General features: G+C 37.7%; 1 protein-coding gene across 4 annotated transcripts in view; it reads left to right on the top strand.

The window, feature by feature from the left end:
• Positions 1-21,786, top strand: part of LOC137259277 (multiple epidermal growth factor-like domains protein 10) — a 68,371-nt gene that overhangs the window by 9,976 nt on the left and 36,609 nt on the right. For 2 of the 4 annotated variants that reach the window (XM_067796909.1, XM_067796912.1), the window contains exon 1: positions 8,565-8,824. The exons of the other annotated variants lie outside the window; for them this stretch is intronic. The gene's annotated coding sequence lies outside the window, so the exon portion shown is untranslated. Of the gene's footprint in view, positions 1-8,564; positions 8,825-21,786 lie in introns of those variants that run through there. 4 annotated transcript variants of the gene reach the window in all.

Raw genomic sequence — 21,786 nt, 5'->3', positions numbered from 1 at the left:
CCCGGGTTTCCGTTTTGGGTTTGTTTTGTTTTCTTTTCTTTTTGTTTATTGTTTAACGCCGCACACACCGACATTCCAACCAAATGACAGTGGTCTGCGAAAAATCGAGTCTGGACCAAATAATCCAGTGAGTGACATCATGAGTATCTGTAAATTGGGATACGATGTCATGTTTCCGTTAGTTGCCTCCTACTAAATCAGTCTGAGAAAACACTTTGAACACACATGTATTTTAAAGAAACAAACATTGATGCATATTCACGGAAATATTCAGGTGCAAACCTATGTTATTGCAAAGAGACTTACGCTCTCTATTTGTCATATCATTTGTTTAGATTTTACACGTTGCTTCATATAAACTTTAGTACACGTATATGGTGTGTTCGAGAATCACCCATTTTGGCTTTAAAATAACGTAACTTACTGCTTGACAAGTATTAGATGAGTCAGCGCAGTGAACGCGTTTGTGACAAGCAGGCGGGGCAAGTAATCTGGACGAATACACGTGGATTGGCGAAATTCCAACGCAGTTGATGTCGACAAGTATTCAAAAATATGGCCGCGCGGAAAACCAGAAATGGGCTTCACAGGTTGTACCCATATGGTTACCTCACTGTTCTAAATCCTTCGCGGAGGAACAGATTGAATGCACTGACTGTCTGGTTGGTAGAGTTTTTACAAGCCCACCTACATCCATGAATAGTGTGACCTCATCCTCGTTTCGATTCACTGCTGTCCCGTCTGAAGACGTATTTATGGACGAAACTGTGTGATAAATTGTTCGTAGTATGACGGGCGTGATCAACCAACACGGGACTGTCTGACAAAAGCTTCGCCTGCAAAACTGCGCTTCGCTGAACATCGTGATTTGTTGTTCATTACAACTTCTGCGCTCTTGTGTTAGAGTGTGCGTTTCTTGTTCTACGCCGCTCTCAGCCTTTTCCAGCTTTAGGAGGGGGGAGGGGGTGGGGGTGGTGGGGGGTGGGGGTGGTCTTTCATAGTCGAGTATGAGTGAGAGTGAGTTCAGTTTTACGCCGCACTCAGCAATATTCCATCTATATGGTGGCGGTCTGTAAATAATCGAGTCTGGACCAGACAATCCAGTGATCAACAACATGAGCATCGATCTGCGCAGTTGGGAACCGATGACATGTGTCAGTCAAGTCAGCGAGTCTGACCACCCGATCCCGTTAGTCGCCTCTTACGACAAGCATAGTCACTTTTTATGGCAAGCATGGGTTGTTGAAGAACCATTCTACCCCGGGACCTTCACGGGTCTTGCATTAGTGGAACAGCTGTGTTCTGTTTTCTGATCCCGTTAGTCGCCTCTTACGACAAACATAGTCGCCTTTTATGGCAAGCATGGGTTGCTGAAGGCCTATTCTACCCCGGACCTTCACGGGTCTTGCGTTAGTGGAACAGCTGTGTTCTGTTTTCTGATCCCGTTAGTCGCCTCTTACGACAAGCATAGTCGCCTTTTATGGCAAGCATGGTTTGATGAAGGCCTATTCTACCCCGGGACCTTCACGGGTTAATCGAGTATGAACCAGACAATCCAGTGATTGACGCCGTGGGATAATATGGCAATGGAATATATTGATCTGTTCCATTGGGGACCGATTACATGTGTCACCCAAATCACTGAGCTTGACCACCCGATCCCGTTAGTCGCTTTTTTCGACAAGCATTGGGGTGGTGGGGTTCAGTTGTAACCCATTGTCTTTGAAACGGAAGCGAGCAATGCAGTCTAGTTTCAGCTCTTTTGGATTGCAGATGTCGATTGAAATGCCGACCAGATAACCGTGATCAACAAACATTCTTCTGCTTTTGCACTCCATGTAATGCTGTTTTGGTTACAGTGTGGTGATACAAAAATATTAACAGCCGTTTCGGAGTAACCATTAGCTCCAAAACATTCACCAGAGTGACTGAGTGAGTGAGTTCAGTTTTACGCAGCGCTCAGCAATATTCCAGCTATATGGTCTGTAAGTAATGAGTCTGGACTAGACAATCCACTGATCAACAACATGAACATCGATTTGCGCAATTGGGAACCCATGACATGTCAACCAAGTCAGTGAGCCTGACCACCCGATCGCGTTAGTCGCCTCTTACGACAAGCATAGTCACTTTTTATGGCAAGCATGGGTCACTGAAGGCCTATTCTACCCCGGGACCTTCACGGGTCACATTCACCAGAAGAATCATTGTTTCGCGGGATTGTGTTATACGTTACCCCAGGTGGATCCAGGGGTGGGGGTGGTGCAGCGGCGCTGAAGAACGTTAAACTTTATATTGGACGAGTACGTAGCTTTCATAGTTTTTTCATACTTAGATAATCCTCATAACAATCCATATACTCATTGTAATAAATAACGCTGTGCAAGATACTTAAAAAGAAAAGTAAACAGAGACGGTGATTTGAAACGGCCGTCATTAACTATTTACACAACCAGTTGGGCTAGCCGGACTCGATTTCAACGAGATCGCACCATCTATTCTAGACAAAGTCGTTCGGGCGTCCCGTGGCGCCATGAAAAAAAATAACAAAAGAAATTTGTTAAAACCGCGGAACACTGAAACAGACATTCTAGCTATCAATCAAATGATCATAACATGAAAATAACCGAAACATTCACCACTTTCAGAAGCGCGGTGGGATAACTTAGTGGTTGAAGCGTTCACTCGTCACAACGCAAATCAGGGTTCGATTCCCCTTAATTCTAAAATTGGCCATCTTGAGGAATAAAATGTCTTCAAACTGTGTGAAGCCCAATTCTGCTGTCCCCCGACATTATATTGCTGGAATATTGGTATAAAACCCGATTCACTCACTCACTGTATACTCAATGGAAACAAATCCCATTGCCCGACACCCGGGACAAGTCAGTTTCCATGTCCGGGCTACTAGATGATTTCCATTTACGGTTTCAAACTGCAAATAAACCCATATTTCCTTTCATATCTGCTCAAAGTGTAGCTATTAAATTTCGCAATGATAATACAGAGAGTTATCGTTCTTTGCTATTTATCACTTCTGGATATAGTCCAGTAAACATAACATACAACGCTGATTTATTCTTTCATAATTGCATGATCATATGATGAGCATGATTGTGTCATGAAAATCAGGGTAAGTGGTAAATTAGACAAGACAAGTTACTTCCTTAAGGTCACTTGCCCTGTGGCAAATGTTTTTCTTGTTTTTTTTGGGTTTTTTTTCACAAAAAATGAACCACTGATACTTCAAAAACTGCGGAAATCAATACTTGCCACATATCATACTGAACATTATATTTATGGGGATATTAAAAAAAGAATATAAAAACAATACTTGCCACATATCATACTGAACATTATATTTATGGGGATATAAAAAAAGAATATAAAAAAAATACTTGCCACATATCATACTGAACATTATATTTATGGGGATATGAAAAAAGAATATAAAAATACTTGCCACATATCATACTGAACATTATATTTATGGGGATATAAAAAAAGAATATAAAAATACCTGCCACATATCATACTGAACATTATATTTATGGGGATATTAAAAAAAGAATATAAAAAAATACTTGCCACATATCATACTGAACATTATATTTATGGGGATATTAAAAAAAGAATATAAAAACAATACTTGCCACATATCATACTGAACATTATATTTATGGGGATATAAAAAAAGAATATAAAAAAAATACTTGCCACATATCATACTGAACATTATATTTATGGGGATATAAAAAAAGAATATAAAAATACTTGCCACATATCATACTGAACATCATATTTATGGGGATATTAAAAAAAGAATATAAAAACAATACTTGCCACATATCATACTGAACATTATATTTATGGGGATATAAAAAAAGAATGTAAAACAATACTTGCCACATATCATACTGAACATTATATTTATGGGGATATTAAAAAAAGAATATAAAAAAAATACCTGCCACATATCATACTGAACATTATATTTATGGGGATATAAAAAAAGAATATAAAAACAATACTTGCCACATATCATACTGAACATTATATTTATGGGGATATAAAAAAAGAATATAAAAAAAATACTTGCCACATATCATACTGAACATCATATTTATGGGGATATTAAAAAAAGAATATAAAAAAATACCTGCCACATATCATACTGAACATTATATTTATGGGGATATAAAAAAAGAATATAAAAAAAATACTTGCCACATATCATACTGAACATTATATTTATGGGGATATTAAAAAAAGAATATAAAAAAATACCTGCCACATATCATACTGAACATTATATTTATGGGGATATAAAAAAAGAATATAAAAATACTTGCCACATATCATACTGAACATTATATTTATGGGGATATTAAAAAAAGAATATAAAAACAATACTTGCCACATATCATACTGAACATTATATTTATGGGGATATAAAAAAAAGAATATAAAAAAATACCTGCCACATATCATACTGAACATTATATTTATGGGGATATAAAAAAAGAATATAAAAATACTTGCCACATATCATACTGAACATTATATTTATGGGGATATTAAAAAAAGAATATAAAACAATACTTGCCACATATCATACTGAACATTATATTTATGGGGATATAAAAAAAGAATATAAAAACAATACTTGCCACATATCATACTGAACATCATATTTATGGGGATATAAAAAAAAGAATATAAAAAAATACCTGCCACATATCATACTGAACATTATATTTATGGGGATATAAAAAAAGAATATAAAAATACTTGCCACATATCATACTGAACATTATATTTATGGGGATATTAAAAAAAGAATATAAAACAATACTTGCCACATATCATACTGAACATTATATTTATGGGGATATAAAAAAAAGAATATAAAAAAATACTTGCCACATATCATACTGAACATTATATTTATGGGGATATAAAAAAAGAATATAAAAATACTTGCCACATATCATACTGAACATTATATTTATGGGGATATAAAAAAAGAATATAAAACAATACTTGCCACATATCATACTGAACATTATATTTATGGGGATATAAAAAAAAGAATATAAAAAAATACCTGCCACATGTCATACTGAACATTATATTTATGGGGATATAAAAAAAGAATATAAAAATACTTGCCACATATCATACTGAACATCATATTTATGGGGATATTAAAAAAAGAATATAAAAACAATACTTGCCACATATCATACTGAACATCATATTTATGGGGATATTAAAAAAAGAATATAAAAAAAATACCTGCCACATATCATACTGAACATTATATTTATGGGGATATAAAAAAAGAATATAAAAAAATACTTGCCACATATCATACTGAACATTATATTTATGGGGATATAAAAAAAGAATATAAAACAATACCTGCCACATATCATACTGAACATTATATTTATGGGGATATTAAAAAAAGAATATAAAAAAATACTTGCCACATGTCATACTGAACATTATATTTATGGGGATATAAAAAAAAGAATATAAAACAATACTTGCCACATATCATACTGAACATTATATTTATGGGGATATAAAAAAAGAATATAAAAAAATACCTGCCACATATCATACTGAACATTATATTTATGGGGATATAAAAAAAGAATATAAAAACAATACTTGCCACATATCATACTGAACATTATATTTATGGGGATATAAAAAAAGAATATAAAAACAATACTTGCCACATATCATACTGAACATTATATTTATGGGGATATAAAAAAAGAATATAAAAACAATACTTGCCACATATCATACTGAACATTATATTTATGGGGATATAAAAAAAGAATATAAAAACAATACTTGCCACATATCATACTGAACATTATATTTATGGGGATATAAAAAAAGAGTATAAAAAAATACCTGCCACATATCATACTGAACATTATATTTATGGGGATATAAAAAAAGAGTATAAAAAAAATACCTGCCACATATCATACTGAACATTACATTTATGGGGATATTAAAAAAAGAATATAAAACAATACTTGCCACATATCATACTGAACATTATATTTATGGGGATATAAAAAAAGAATATAAAAAAATACCTGCCACATATCATACTGAACATTATATTTATGGGGATATAAAAAAAGAATATAAAACAATACTTGCCACATATCATACTGAACATTATATTTATGGGGATATAAAAAAAGAATATAAAAAAATACCTGCCACATATTATACTGAACATTATATTTATGGGGATATAAAAAAAGAATATAAAAAAATACTTGCCACATATCATACTGAACATCATATTTATGGGGATATAAAAAAAGAATATAAAAAAATACTTGCCACATATCATACTGAACATTATATTTATGGGGATATTAAAAAAAGAATATAAAAAAATACCTGCCACATGTCATACTGAACATTATATTTATGGGGATATAAAAAAAGAATATAAAAAAATACTTGCCACATATCATACTGAACATTATATTTATGGGGATATAAAAAAAAGAATATAAAACAATACTTGCCACATATCATACTGAACATTATATTTATGGGGATATAAAAAAAGAATATAAAAAAATACCTGCCACATATCATACTGAACATTATATTTATGGGGATATAAAAAAAGAATATAAAACAATACTTGCCACATATCATACTGAACATTATATTTATGGGGATATTAAAAAAAGAATATAAAAAAATACCTGCCACATATCATACTGAACATTATATTTATGGGGATATAGAAAAAGAATATAAAAAAATACTTGCCACATATCATACTGAACATCATATTTATGGGGATATAAAAAAAGAATATAAAAAAATACTTGCCACATATCATACTGAACATTATATTTATGGGGATATAAAAAAAAGAATATAAAACAATACTTGCCACATATCATACTGAACATTATATTTATGGGGATATAAAAAAAGAATATAAAAAAATACCTGCCACATATCATACTGAACATTATATTTATGGGGATATAAAAAAAGAATATAAAAAAATACCTGCCACATATCATACTGAACATTACATTTATGGGGATATTAAAAAAAGAATATAAAACAATACTTGCCACATATCATACTGAACATTATATTTATGGGGATATAAAAAAAGAATATAAAAACAATACTTGCCACATGTCATACTGAACATTATATTTATGGGGATATAAAAAAAGAATATAAAAAAATACCTGCCACATATCATACTGAACATTATATTTATGGGGATATAAAAAAAGAATATAAAAACAATACTTGCCACATGTCATACTGAACATTATATTTATGGGGATATAAAAAAAGAGTATAAAAAAATACTTGCCACATATCATACTGAACATTATATTTATGGGGATATAAAAAAAGAGTATAAGAAAAATACTTGCCATATATCATACTGAACATTATATTTATGGGGATATAAAAAAAGAATATAAAAAAATACTTGCCACATATCATCCTGAACATTATATTTATGGGGATATAAAAAAAAGAATATAAAACAATACTTGCCACATATCATACTGAACATTATATTTATGGGGATATAAAAAAAGAATATAAAAAAATACCTGCCACATATCATACTGAACATTATATTTATGGGGATATTAAAAAAAGAATATAAAAAAATACTTGCCACATATCATACTGAACATTATATTTATGGGGATATAAAAAAAGAATATAAAAAAATACCTGCCACATATCATACTGAACATTATATTTATGGGGATATTAAAAAAAGAATATAAAACAATACTTGCCACATATCATACTGAACATTATATTTATGGGGATATAAAAAAAGAATATAAAAACAATACTTGCCACATGTCATACTGAACATTATATTTATGGGGATATAAAAAAAGAATATAAAACAATACTTGCCACATATCATACTGAACATTATATTTATGGGGATATAAAAAAAGAATATAAAAACAATACTTGCCACATATCATACTGAACATTATATTTATGGGGATATTAAAAAAAGAATATAAAACAATACTTGCCACATATCATACTGAACATTATATTTATGGGGATATAAAAAAAGAATATAAAAACAATACTTGCCACATGTCATACTGAACATTATATTTATGGGGATATAAAAAAAGAGTATAAAAAAATACTTGCCACATATCATACTGAACATTATATTTATGGGGATATAAAAAAAGAGTATAAGAAAAATACTTGCCATATATCATACTGAACATTATATTTATGGGGATATAAAAAGAGAATCCACATATCATACTGAACATTATATCTATGGGGATATAAACAAAAAATAAACATAAAAAAGTACTTTCCACGTATCTTGACTTGCGTGGGCCTTCTAGGTATATGTAGTTCACGGTCTGTGTGACAGACAGTGATATGTACATGTATTCACCATCACATCTGTCAGCACCATGTCTATCACCTCAAGTCGGGCCCAACACGTAAAGACTATTGTTAGACTTGAAGGAATCAGAGCTGAACGGGTTATGTTAGACGACAACACGCTGAAAGCGCTACTGGCAACCAGCCCTGATTCGGTATTATAATTATCTTAAGTCGTTGTGTTTCGACTCGTGAGATCGCTTCTTACCTGGAACGGAGGTGATCGAACATATTCTCTCTTGGATTACAACATTGGAAAGGGAGATTACATGTCACCCGTATGAAAGTGTACACTGTTTTGTGTTAGTTGGGGTTTACAGCCAAAGGCCAACCGGAAGAGTTCGTCCAGGTAGGACCATTGTTGTATCATCGCTTCTTCAATAGGTATTGATGTTGACGATGTTGGTCGAATTCCGGTTTATTTCTGGTCTTGCCCAAACGCCTGATGATACACCGTGTTAATTATAATATGCACATTACCTACCTTCATAATCATTCATAACCAGATATGCCTGCTTGGTGCTGTTAACAGTTAACTTGCTGTGATGTATATAGTTCACGAGATGTCAAACCTCGACTTGAATCGAGATACTCTACGGTATTAGAAACGTTAAAGATATTCTTGATACAATTGGTATTATTATACATTGATATTTCTGTTTAATTCATCCTTTATTCATGTTTATATTGTTAACTTTTAAATTTATACACGCTTGACTATTACGTTTGTAAACGAAACTGATAATAGGTTTGAGTTGGCGTCATATAAATGTCATCTCTACTGATGTGGCGTTTAAAACAGCCTATGGAAGTGTGGGCCGAAAACTACAGGTAATGCGCATCACTTAGTCAGTCCTTCCATCCCCTCTCGCTCTCTCTCTCCCTCCCTCTCTCTTTGTCTGTCTCACGCCCTCCGTCCCTTCGCCCTCCCCGACTCCCCACGCCCTATCTTACGTTGCATCGAATCGAAATTAACATAACTACGAGGCTGCTCTCTTTACTACTCTGAACTTCTTGTCTACTATTGAATGGATTGTCTGATTTTGAAAGTTACTTGCTAGTTTTACTTCTATGATAATCTAGTTACTTTTATGGCCTTGTCGACAGATTCTTTGTCATCTAATGACGTTTATTGTTCTTCTAAAACCCCCATACCCCGTCTCTACCCCGCCCCTCCAACACATCACTGTATTGCCGACAATCGTGGAATTAAAAAGCTATCGTTATAGAAGATACGCAAAGCCGATCCCCGCAGCCCAAGCACCGGACAAATCCACTTTCGAAGGGATCCCGATGTGGCAAAATGGGGTTAAGTTTATCACACCTAAATATTTGTATGTCTACTCGTGTTGGTATCTTGTATGTTAGTTTTGTGTGAGAAAAAACAATAAGAAAATGTATCATATTGTGAATTTCACATTCTGCAATGTTCAAAACTGTCCTAAACTCACATCGAAACCGACTTTCATTCACTACAAAGGATGAACGTCGATGTAAACAAAATGAGCGATCAGTGTAGGTCATTCTGTTTAAGCTCACTATACATTTAGACGTCAGGTTCGCTGGCTTCTCTGTCACGAAATATTTCCAACAAAGTGAATGTTTTTTCTCGAAATATCACTAAAAATATCGAAACAAAACGTTGAGGTCTATGATGGAAAGATATTGGACGCTTACCGAATTTGTCGAAAGCTAATGCTTTCAGGAGGCGATGAGATAGCTTCCTGGTTCAAGCGTTCGCTCCTCATTCCAAGACCCGGGTTCGATTCCCCTCATGGAAGCAATGTATGAAGCCCATTTGTGGTGCCGCCAGCCGTGATGTTGCTGGAATATTTTACTAACATAACTCTCTCACTCATTCAAAGGGAAGTGTTATTCTCGAAAACAATTGTAAATATCCATCAGACGAGGAAACGGTAACCCATCATTCATTTTAGTTCTTCTAGTCAAGGCGTATGATCTTTTAAAACCTTTGAAGCCCAGGCGTGCTATCCATGCTATCAATCATTCGTTTTCCTGGTGCGTGGAATGAGTGAGTGAGTGAGTGAGTTTAGATTTACACCACACTCAGCAATATTCCAGCTATGTAGCGGCGGTATGTAAATAATAGGATCTGGATCAGACAAGCCAGTGATCAACAGCATGAGCATCGATCTGCGTAATTGGGAACCGATGACATGTGTCAACCAAGTCAGCGAGCCTGACCACCCGATCCCGTTAGTCGGCTCTTACGACAAGCATAGTCGCCTTTTGTGGCAAGCATGGGTTGTTGTAGTTCAATTTAACGGGTTAACGGCTTATTGACTTGGTTGGCGCATGTCATCGTGTCTCAGTTACGTAGATCGACGCTCATGCTGTTGATCACTGGATTGTCTGTCCAAGCCTCGAGCATGCACAAACCGGTCCGTCGCCATGTAGCTGGGATATTGCGGCGTTAAATAACAAACAAACAAAACTCAACCCATCAACTCACTTCTCAACCTCAAGTCTACCTGATGACAACAACCGTCTGTCAAGCGGAACAACACACCGTCTGACAATGACACACGCCGTGACTCATACATATGCCCTGTTATGCCGCTTCAGTAGCTGCTTGATAACCTAGGTTTAACCCAGTATGTCATTTACCATTGTCAACAGGGCGTCTCTCGTGTCGCACAACCTGTCTGCTGGTACTGCATGAACGGATAACTGCATGATGGTGCGAATTGATTATCGGAAACAACAGCGAATATTCCGTGAAGGTCCTGGTTGGAACAGGCCTTCAGCACCCAGTGCTTGCCAAAAAAGGCGACTATACTATTAACCAAATCGGGTTGTCAGGCTAGCTGACTTACTCGACACATGTCATAGGTTCCCAATTGCGCAAATCGATGTTCATGCCGTTGATCACTGGATTATCTGGCCCATACTCAATTATTTAAAGACCGCCACCATATAGCTGGAATATTGCTGAGTGCGGCGTAAAACTGAACTCACTCACCCTGTGAATCTTATTTTCTCCAATACCGTTACCCAACAGAACCCACTCCACTGCTTAAGGAGCCCCGTCAAATCAGATTTTGACCGGAAATGGTCACTTGCCTCCAAAACCTAAAGGGTTTATTAAATTCCAGCTAATACCTAAATTCACCTGGTATTGTCCCTGCTATGATGAACTGCTGTGCCATTTGATTGTGTACTCTCATTTGGTGAACATACGTTTGTCAAAACGTCAAATCTTGACCTACTTTGGAGTGTTCATATTAATGTTTGATAGCATCCGGTTGGCAATTGTCTGTTCTCTTCTTCAGCTAACGCTTTGCTGAAATTTGTAGTGGTGCATCGATTTAACTAGAAAACTCGGAAAAAGCTCGTTAATCATGACCCAGTGATATTTTGATTTCGAAATGCCGAAATGTTTTAGTGAGTATATATATACATGCGGTTTAGAAAATATTCAAATGCTTTACCTTACATCAAACCTTTCCCAGATCTAAGTGTTTCACGAGAGGTTAGTTTTACGCCGCTGTTACCAAGATCAGTATTACGACGGAGGACACCAGAAATGGGCTTCACACATTGTACCCGTCGAACCCGGACCTCGAGTATCATTTGTGATATCTCCTCGGAGATTTTGCTTTAAATATATCTCATATAACAGCCAGTTTTTGGTGTTGGATAACAAAACATACTTTTTATAAATCGCCAAGGTTTGGGAGTCATCTGTCTTTAGTATTCCTTGCGTTTTCATGTGCTTGTTCTCCCGATTTAAGCGGAATCGTGCACTCGATTTCCCTTTAGGCAAATTTTCTTCTTGATATTGGAAAGATTTTGATCCCTTTATTTACCTCCTGCTTAAATCTGAACATTATTATTATTATATTAATATTGTGTCGTGATCGGTTTGTTGGCGTGTTTTGTTGTAATTAGCAAACCACTTCCTTGTTGAGATCATGGTGCCTAGTCCACACAGGCAGTGTCGATTTACAAAAACTTTGATAAGCAATCATACCTGCAACTTGATCGCATTTGATATTAACATTTTGTGTGAATCTTAGTGGCAAAGGGTGCGGTTACTTGATTTTAACTTGTCTGGGTCTTACGGGTGGATTGTTTTTCTTTCAACTCATGTTTGATGAGTATTCAGTCATGTGACAGACATTTAGGGGAAACCCCTACATGTCCTCGACGTACGCTCATAGGACGGGGAACACAAAGGGAGCTCCCGGATGCGCTCGAAGCTCATGACACAGAACGCTAGAGGCGACTAATACATCTTTGTCAACCCTGACACGGTGGGGTAGCATGGTGGTTAAAGCGTTCGCTAGTCCTGCCAAAAGTCCGGGTTCGATTCTTCTAATTTCTGGTGTCCCATGCCGTGATATTGCTGTAATATTGCAAAAAGCGGCGTAGAAACCAGCTCACTCACTCTACACAAGCCCTACGGATAGACAACAAAAGGTTCGGTTGAATGTGACATGAAAAACTTAGATCCTTTTTGAGGGCATTGAAGCATTTGAATATTGTCTGAACCGCATATTAATTATTGGATAAAAATATAGGGTAGTATAATTATAGGATGTTAGATAAGAATCTCGTGTTTGGATTTAGGTTTTAGAGTAGATCCTCGCTGGTGTCACCATGGGTCACACTGCAACATTCAACATAGGGAAGCCCAGTGGTTAAAGCGCCCGCTGGTCTCGATATTCTCCACACGGGTACAATGGGTGAAGCCCATTTCTGGTGTCCCCGCAGTGATATTGTTGAAAGATGAAAGCGGCATGTATCCATACTCACTCACTCACACATTCAGTCACTCAACATTCAAACCGCAAGACTTCTTTTATGATGCGTCCATGGATTATAAAAGTTGTTTTGATTTAATTACACCTTAAAGGTCAACAATCTTTATCTGCGCGTCGATGTCACTTCAGACTGATCCTTATTAACAAAAGTCAAGAGTAATGAAACATTGTACGGATTATGTGCATCTGTGTGTGCGTGCGTATGTGCGTGCGTATGTGCGTACGTGCAAATACTTCAATATTTCCATTGGCTCGTATCGACATGCACATGTGATATTCGACCCGTGAAGGTCCCGGGGTAGAATAGGCCTTCAGCAACCCATACTTGCCTCAAAAGGCGACTATGCTTGTCGCAAAAGGCGACTAACGGGATCGGGTGCTCAGGCTCGATGACTTGGTTGACACATGTCATGGGTTCCCAATTGCGCAAATCATTGCTCATGTTGTTGGTCACTGGATTGTTTGGTCCAGACTCAATTATTTACAGACCGCTGCCATATAGCTGGAATATTGCTGAGTGCGGCGTAAAACTAAACTCACTCACTCACATATGATATTCAGATAGTTCCCGAGGATGAAATTAAAATAGTATGTTTGTGTGGGCGCATGCAAGCGTGCGTGCGTGCGTATGTGTGTGTGTGTGTGTTTCTTTGCGCGTGTATCACTTACAATAAAAACACATAGGTCTTATTTCAAATTATATTTGCATCGTCAAACATACGCCTTACGTTAGCGCAATTACAGAGCAAAAGTATTAAGATAGATGACAAGAAAAGAGCACAGTCCAAAGCCTTAACATTGAGTTATGGCTCCCCTGGTCACCGACAGATCCATACTATATGCTATATACATACTAATGAACGTTTCCCACGGCTCAGGGACCTCCAATGGAAGCAATTATTAATCAGCTTGACGTCCAACTGCCAACTTTGCGAGATTCTCTGATAAATATACATAATAAAACCGACAAAACCATTTCCATAATCATAAAAAGTCTTCGGTGAAGGCGAATTCCATTGTACTGAGCTGACTGTATCGCAAGCATGTGCAAATGAATCACCTTTGCATATAAATATCTGCGGATACACGCCAAGGACGCTTAGATTCTTAAGTGGACTTTAAACGAAGACCTTTGCCGTGTTTTTTTCCACAACGACAAAGAGACGCTTGGTATTTTTCCAAACATTTGTTGAGCAGTTGATTCACTTCATCACTTCAGTGGTATGGCTTTTGAGGAGAACAGGGGTCCATATACGTGATGTGTCTCGTCCATTGTTTCAACTTGTGGTGAGCTATGAAACCGGTTTACTGGTATATTGCAATTCGAACTTCACAATACGATATATTGCGGTACACTTTTCGAGAACCGGTTCACCCGATACGTTCAGTAATTTTCGTGATGTAGTCAAAACTACTACTACTAAAAATAATATTCGTAATTCCTTTGCAATAATGTACATTAATAGTTTTGAGAATCTTTATTTGTCATATAATTGCCGTTGTGTGACTTATAAACAATATAAATAATAAAAATAGATAATAATTGATACCGACACTCGCTGTAAGGAAAAACAAACCAACATGACTGGCAAACATTACAGCTAATTATTGAATTTATACACAATCAATCTGAATGGAAGAGTTCAAAACAGATCTGTCAGAAAATACAAAACCCAACTCCCGCCCCACGAAATTGACCAAAATTACATCTACAAGGAAATCCGTCGTTCAAATGCATATAACTCGAAGGAACGGCAGATTTTACCTAGCATTCATGACTTTTATCAAAGCGGTAACCAACATAAATTATTTTATCTTCTTTTAAGAAATGGTATCCGTGGAAAAATATTTGGTGTTCTTCAACATTTATATGACAGTGTGGAGTCTGCTGTAGTTGTCGGAGAAGGGAGAAAACTATCTGATTATTTTGAATGTTTCACAGGTGTTAGACAAGGAGGTGTTCCTCCGCAATAATGACTGAAGTCAAAGATACTGTATAACAGTTTATTCTGTATCATTTTCATTCTTCTTGTTACATTCAATCTTGTCATATTACGTCATACATTACGTCAATATAGTCATCATATTACTCTTCAAAACGTACGTCAACATAATAATATTACTCATATACATTCACAAGGCGGTAAGAACGGCCACACTATCGGCATACTCGTAGACAGTCTTTGCACGGGTTAACAGCTCAGTTGTCAGAGTTTGGAGTCTCCACTTGTCAATACTTTCTTCTTTTCAGCCGTACTTTTCCATTTGCAGTCAGCTGAATGATAGTGGCCTCTGAGAAGGCTTGCTCGTTCTTGAAAATGTCTACGAACTTAAAAATGTTCGGGTGAGGGGAAGCTAGAATGGATGTCATCTTCGAGTGCCATCCTTCCCCGTGATTGGTAGTGCGTGGACCGTCAGTCTGAAAATGGTTCCACATGCTGCGGGCATGCTGCCCCTCAACCCCGAACTCAGTCAAGTAATCAGCAAACTGCAGCACTCTGTAAATAATCAGGTCTAGACTAGACAGTCCACATCCACGATGTCTCTAGGGTATACGTTCCGATAAATCTTCACTATACCCTGGATGCATTTACGGCTCGGCCCGATAATTTTTTAACCTCCGTTGCTGGCTCCGCATTCTCACAGTAGACATCTAAGCCGCCGTTACAACCGAGCTGGCCAATGTCGTTGCGATCACAGCTATGACGCTTTGACCGCAGTGCGACTCAGATTTGGGGGAAATCATACAGACACCTTGTGAGTCCCTAAACGTTTAAAGATATGTATACAAGACCTCCTGCGACCTCTTTCAGAGTTACTCTGCATGATTTGTGTTGCCAAATTTAAACTATTTCCTAGTTCATCATTCATTTCTGCAGCCTAATACACATCCTGGAAACACATGACACCTCAGATTGTTGATCTCTGGATTGTCTTGACGGGACTCTATTATTTACAGGTCCCTGCCATTTTGCTGAATATTGCTGAGTGTCGCTTTAAACAAAAGTAATAATCAAGTGTATTTCCGATTCCTGGGACCCGTGAAGGTCCCGGGGTAGAATAGGCCTTCAGCAACCCATGCTTGTCGTAAGAAGCGACTATCGGGATCGGGTGGTCAGGCTCGCTGACTTGGTTGACACGTCATCGGTTCCCAATTGCGCAGATCGATGATCATGTTGCTGGTCACCTGATTGTCAGGTCCAGACTCAATTATTTACAGACCTCCGCCATATAGCTGGGATATTGCTGAGTGCGGCGTAAAACTCAACTCACTCACTCCCCATTCCTGACCAACTCGTGTTATTCTGTTTTGAGGTTCCGGAAACTGGATGACGGATGCATGTTTCCGTTTAATAAATGACATTACCAACTAATAACTTATGTCATGTTCAGGATAAAACACGTTTTAATAAAGTACAAATTTTGAGTTTTGTCCCAACCTCATCCACCGCAAGCACGCAGAGTCAGCCGCCTAACCCGATCAGCTCCTTGAACTGTATAGTGACTCAAGAACAGGGCGTGACAATTTCCTCGACGACATTCTACAACATCAAAGCTTCAGTGATCAGCCGTTTTAACGAAGACCATACTTCATAGTTTTTATACCCTGGATAAACGCGATTTTTTTTATCGAAGTAAACAAGTTATGCTGGTTCAGAGATATGAAACATGTTTACTCCACACTACTAATCTGTACTCGTTCGACCACATTACACGCCATGGAGACGGGTTTTACAGCTGAATAAGACTGGAGCTGAATAAATGGAGTTGAATTACAAACAGGAAATGCGACGTCTCTTTGCAAGCTCTTCACGACCAATCAGCGTGATGTTATGATATCACAGCTAAGGGAGCGGTAGGGTAGCCGAGTGGATAGAGTGTTTGACGTTTGACCAGCAAACTGACAGTGTGCGCTAACTCTCTGTGGTTGTTTATTGCTTCGTTGTAAATGCCCTGCCATTAATTGTTGTTAAACGCCACAATCAAAGTACAAAGGAAACATGCTCTAGTCTGGTCCAGACAACCCAGTGATTGATATTATGAGCATCGATCTTGGCAGTTTGGATATGATGAAGCGTGTCAAACAAGTGAGCGAACCTGACCACTATTCACCTCTTTCATGAGTAAGACTTAGCCTAGTTGTTAAAGCGTTCGTTCGTCACGCCAACGACTCTGGTTCGATTTCCCATGTGGGTTTAGTGTGTGAAACCCACGTGTCTCCTGCCGGAATATTGCTAAACCTAACTCAATCACTCACTCACTCAGGAGGTTGGTTGTAATATCTAGTATCTACGATTATGGTCTCGGTGGACCTTCATTTGTCTTTAATTTGTAGTGAATGAGTTTAGTTTTACGCCGCACTCAACATTATTCCAGCCATATGGCGGTGACCTGTAAATAATCGAGTCTGGACCAGACAATCCAGTGATCAACAGCACGAGCACCGATCTGCACAATTGGGAACCGATGATATGTGTCAACGAAGTCAGCGAGCCTGACCACCCGATCCCTTTAGTTGCCTGTTACGACATGCATAGTCGCCTTCTATTGTAAACATGTGTTGCTGAAGACCTGTTCTATCCCGGAACTTCACGGGTCCATTCATCTTTGTAACTGGCATTTCTTGTTGAATTCGATACAAAATGTACCAACAATGACTTGAGTGACTTATGCTTGTCACAGCTACAACACAATGGATTGGCGCTTTAACGAAAATAGCAAGCATTAACAAATATTATTTCCACCGTTAACCGTTTGATAACATCTCAAATACTGTCGACACTGTTATGACCTACATTTTTTTACATCTTAGGCACATACACTCACTTTGCCTTCCTACTGATGCAGTAAATGACTTGCCTGAAATCAATATTGGTAACTTCGAGGCGATCAGCTTTCAAACAGATAACCCTTGTCTATACATCCTGGTTGCCGGGCCTCCCATTAATATAGAGCTGTATATTAATGAGAGGCCCGAAAACCAGGATGTTAATATCTGTATGGAAGTTAAACGATTGCTCCTTACATCGAAAACTGTCGCACGCGATGTTTAAGGAATTTGCCGAACTGGTTTCAATCAAGTTTTGCGTATGCTTTTAGTAAAGAGAACTCCAAGGGACATAACGCCATGGAGTGCACTTGGAGTAATTTTTGAAGGCGCGATTAATGCAACGTTGCATTAATTCATTCGAACCTTTTTAATTTACTATTGCAAACAATACACGTAATGGCTACTATGGGTACTTCCCTGGTCTGGTGTGACATTGTGCCTTTAAGCGACCACAATGTAATTGCCATGCTGTTGAGAGGCTTTAAGTGTTCCATAAAAAAAAATACTGGAAAACTGCTAGAAACAGTGTAAACATCGTAATATGCCCACACCTCTCTCAGTGCGTCAAGTTAGATATACCATACAAGATATCACATTGTATATTCCTCCCCCCACCCTCAACTACCCCTCTATATGTCTCTCCCCTTCTCTGTGTCCCTCCTCTCCCCCTTCCAGATCTCTGTCTCTCTCTTCCTCTCTTGGAGGAACGAGAACAACTGAAGCTGTTCTGTCTCCTGTGCTTCTTCCTTTATCTCTTCTGCCTTTCTCCGTCTCTCTTTCTCCACATCTCTCTTTCCCTCTTTCTTCCCCTGCCTCTATTACCTTCTTTCTGTTTCTCTCAGCTGTCTCTCTCTGCTTCTGCCTCTCTCTATGCTCCTGTGTCTCTCTCTCTGCTTCTGTCTGTCTCTGCCTCTGTCTCTATCTCTCTCTGCTTCTGTCTGTCTCTTTCTCTCTGCTTCTGCCTCTCTCTCAGCTTCTGTCTCTATCTCTCTGCTTCTGTCTCTCTCTCTGCTTCTGTCTTTCTCTCTCTATGCTTCTGCCTCTCTCTGCTTCTGTTCTGTATCTCTCTTTGCTTCTGTCTCTCTCTTTCTTTCTCTTTCTCTGTTGATGACACAGTTCAGCTAGATTGCGGCGGTAAGCAGCATTCACTCAGCAGGCACTGACACAAGTCAGCATATATCACCGCCCACTGACATCGTGTCGACGTTATTAACACAGAATAAAAATAATAGTGGTAAGAATCGCTTTGGATTCAATGAGTGATGGGACGTTTGACCCGAATGACCTCTTCTTCACTGAATGTATGTCATCTCGTGCACTCTGTGATCTGTGTCTATATTGGAGAATTCTTTAAAAAGTATGTATATTTAACAGGTATGGTAAACAATGACATATAACAGTGCTATTAACGTGAGCACCATAAACCTTTGGTATAAGAACATATATATTAAACACATATGGCTTACAAAGTGAAGATATTATTGTGTCATTAGCGTGAACGCTATGGCTTTTCTCATGCCAATTGGCCTCTTTTGCATAGAGTTGATAGTAATAAAAAACATATTATAATATGTTGTCAAGCAAGCAGGGTAGAATTATTTTCAACTTTTGCTATCAATTCCAACCGGTTACCATGCATCTGAAATACGGATAAGTGTAACAAAGAGGAAGAAACAAAGACGAGTTAAGATTTGTTCCTACATGAAGATTGAAACGGATCGTTTTAACATGATAGATTGACAATTTTCAAGAGACTCAGTTATACCTCAAACAAATAATTTCTTGTTTCACATTACTGCCCAACCCTAAAAATTGGCCCGACCCTAATTTAAAAAAAAATACGCCGGTAAATTTACTTGTATAAAGCCGGGAGACTTCGATATCCGTCTCAGCCTTATTCGGGACTACTATCTAAAATTAAGTCCACGTAAACCTACATTTATCTTTGTAATTCGATACAACAAGAATGATTCGAGTGACCCATGCCCGACATAGCTACAATACAAAGGATTGGAGCTGAAACGAAAATAAAACATTAACAAAATATTGTTTTCATTGTGCACAGTTTTGACAAACAAATAATTTCTTGTTTGATATAACATATACTGCCCTATACTAAGATGTGGCCCGACCCTAATTTGAAAAGAAAATTATTGCACTGGTAAATTTACGTGTATCCGTTTCAGCTTCCGGCATTGAAAGTTTCCCACATACATTATAAGAAAATCAGAAAATAAAATATTAAAAAAGTAAAAATCTGCTCAAAGTACCAATTTTTAAAATATAAGTGATGAGAAACCAGAAATGCATTCTATGCGACCTTACGTTAGGTTCCAAAGTCAGCAGAGGAGGGATTTACAGTACTCGTTTATCACACTCGACATCAGATCACATCAAAATTCCGAGTTCGATTCCTCCCCCTTTTAAATTGTTTCTTACCATTCTCAGAACCATGTCGTCCTGGAGCGGTGGGGTAGCCTAGTGGTTAAAGCGTTCGCACGTAACGCCGACGACCCGGGTTCGATTCCCCACATGGGTACAATGTGTGAGGCCCATTTTCTGGTGTCCCCCGCCGTGATATTGCTGGAATATTGCTAAAAACTTCGAAAACCTAAACTCAATCACTCACTCACCCAAGTTGTCCTAAGGCGTTTAATATTATAGCTAATGCAGATCGATCCACTTTTTGTTTGCTGTGCACCTTGTCAACTTAATTGTATAGACGCATTTAGTAACTTGACTGACAATATAAACCGCTTTTTTATGCGCTCATTTACATTAATAGTTTGAATAATACGTAAGACAGACCGACGTTGATACGCTCAGAGTTGTTCCTTAAGTCTTGCGGCGGTACATTGTCACGTGACGTATGCTGGCAGATTGATAAACGGTAGCGCTCACAGGTCTTCGATCAATGATCAATGTTATGTATCTTTAATACCACGGATAACTGATGATTGTTTGCTTGTAAGCAGTCGTTCTCTTGTTGCAAGTCGTTTCCTTCATTTAATGACAACCATCCTGAAAGACGAAGCGTCAAGGCTGTAGCTTCTAAAGGTACTTGGGGCGGTGGAGTAGCCTAGAGGTTAAACCGTTCGCTCGTCACGGCGGAGACCCGAGTTTGATCCCCATATTGGCTCAATGCGTGAAGCCCATTTTTTGGTGAACCCTGAAGTGATTTTGCTGGAATTTTTCTAAACGTGTCGTAAACCTAAACTTGCTCGCTCTTAGAATATACAGAAGGTATTCTAGTTGCCATTTTGTATTGTATGTCGGATTCGCATTAGGGTCTTATTTCTTGTCATCTATGAAGACGAGACATACATCTAAATGCGGGAGTCATACCTACGTCGAAAAAAGGTTTCTGTGTGTAGAATATGGATTCTAGCTATGCATGGCATTATGGTGGTGCAAATGAGAGAAAGAGAGAGAGAGAAAGGAGAGGGAGAGAGAGAGACAGGGGGAGGGAGACAGAGAGAGACAGAGCGACAAAGAGAGGGGAGAGAGACAGAAAGAGAGAAGAGAGAAAGAGACAGAAAGGGCCACAGTGAGAGAGACAAAGAGAGAGAAGAGAGACAGAGAGGCAGAGAGAGAGAGACAGCTGAAATGACAGCTGAAGGTAAAACAAACAAGTTTTAAGTCTTGAGATGGTGTTTTATCCATGCTTGTAGAACAGGCTAGACTTTGATACTA

The sequence above is a fragment of the Haliotis asinina genome, chromosome 13 (assembly GCF_037392515.1).
Source record: "Haliotis asinina isolate JCU_RB_2024 chromosome 13, JCU_Hal_asi_v2, whole genome shotgun sequence".
In the NCBI taxonomy this organism is placed as follows: Eukaryota; Metazoa; Mollusca; class Gastropoda; order Lepetellida; family Haliotidae; genus Haliotis; species Haliotis asinina.
This window is presented reverse-complemented; position numbering and strand designations above follow the sequence as displayed.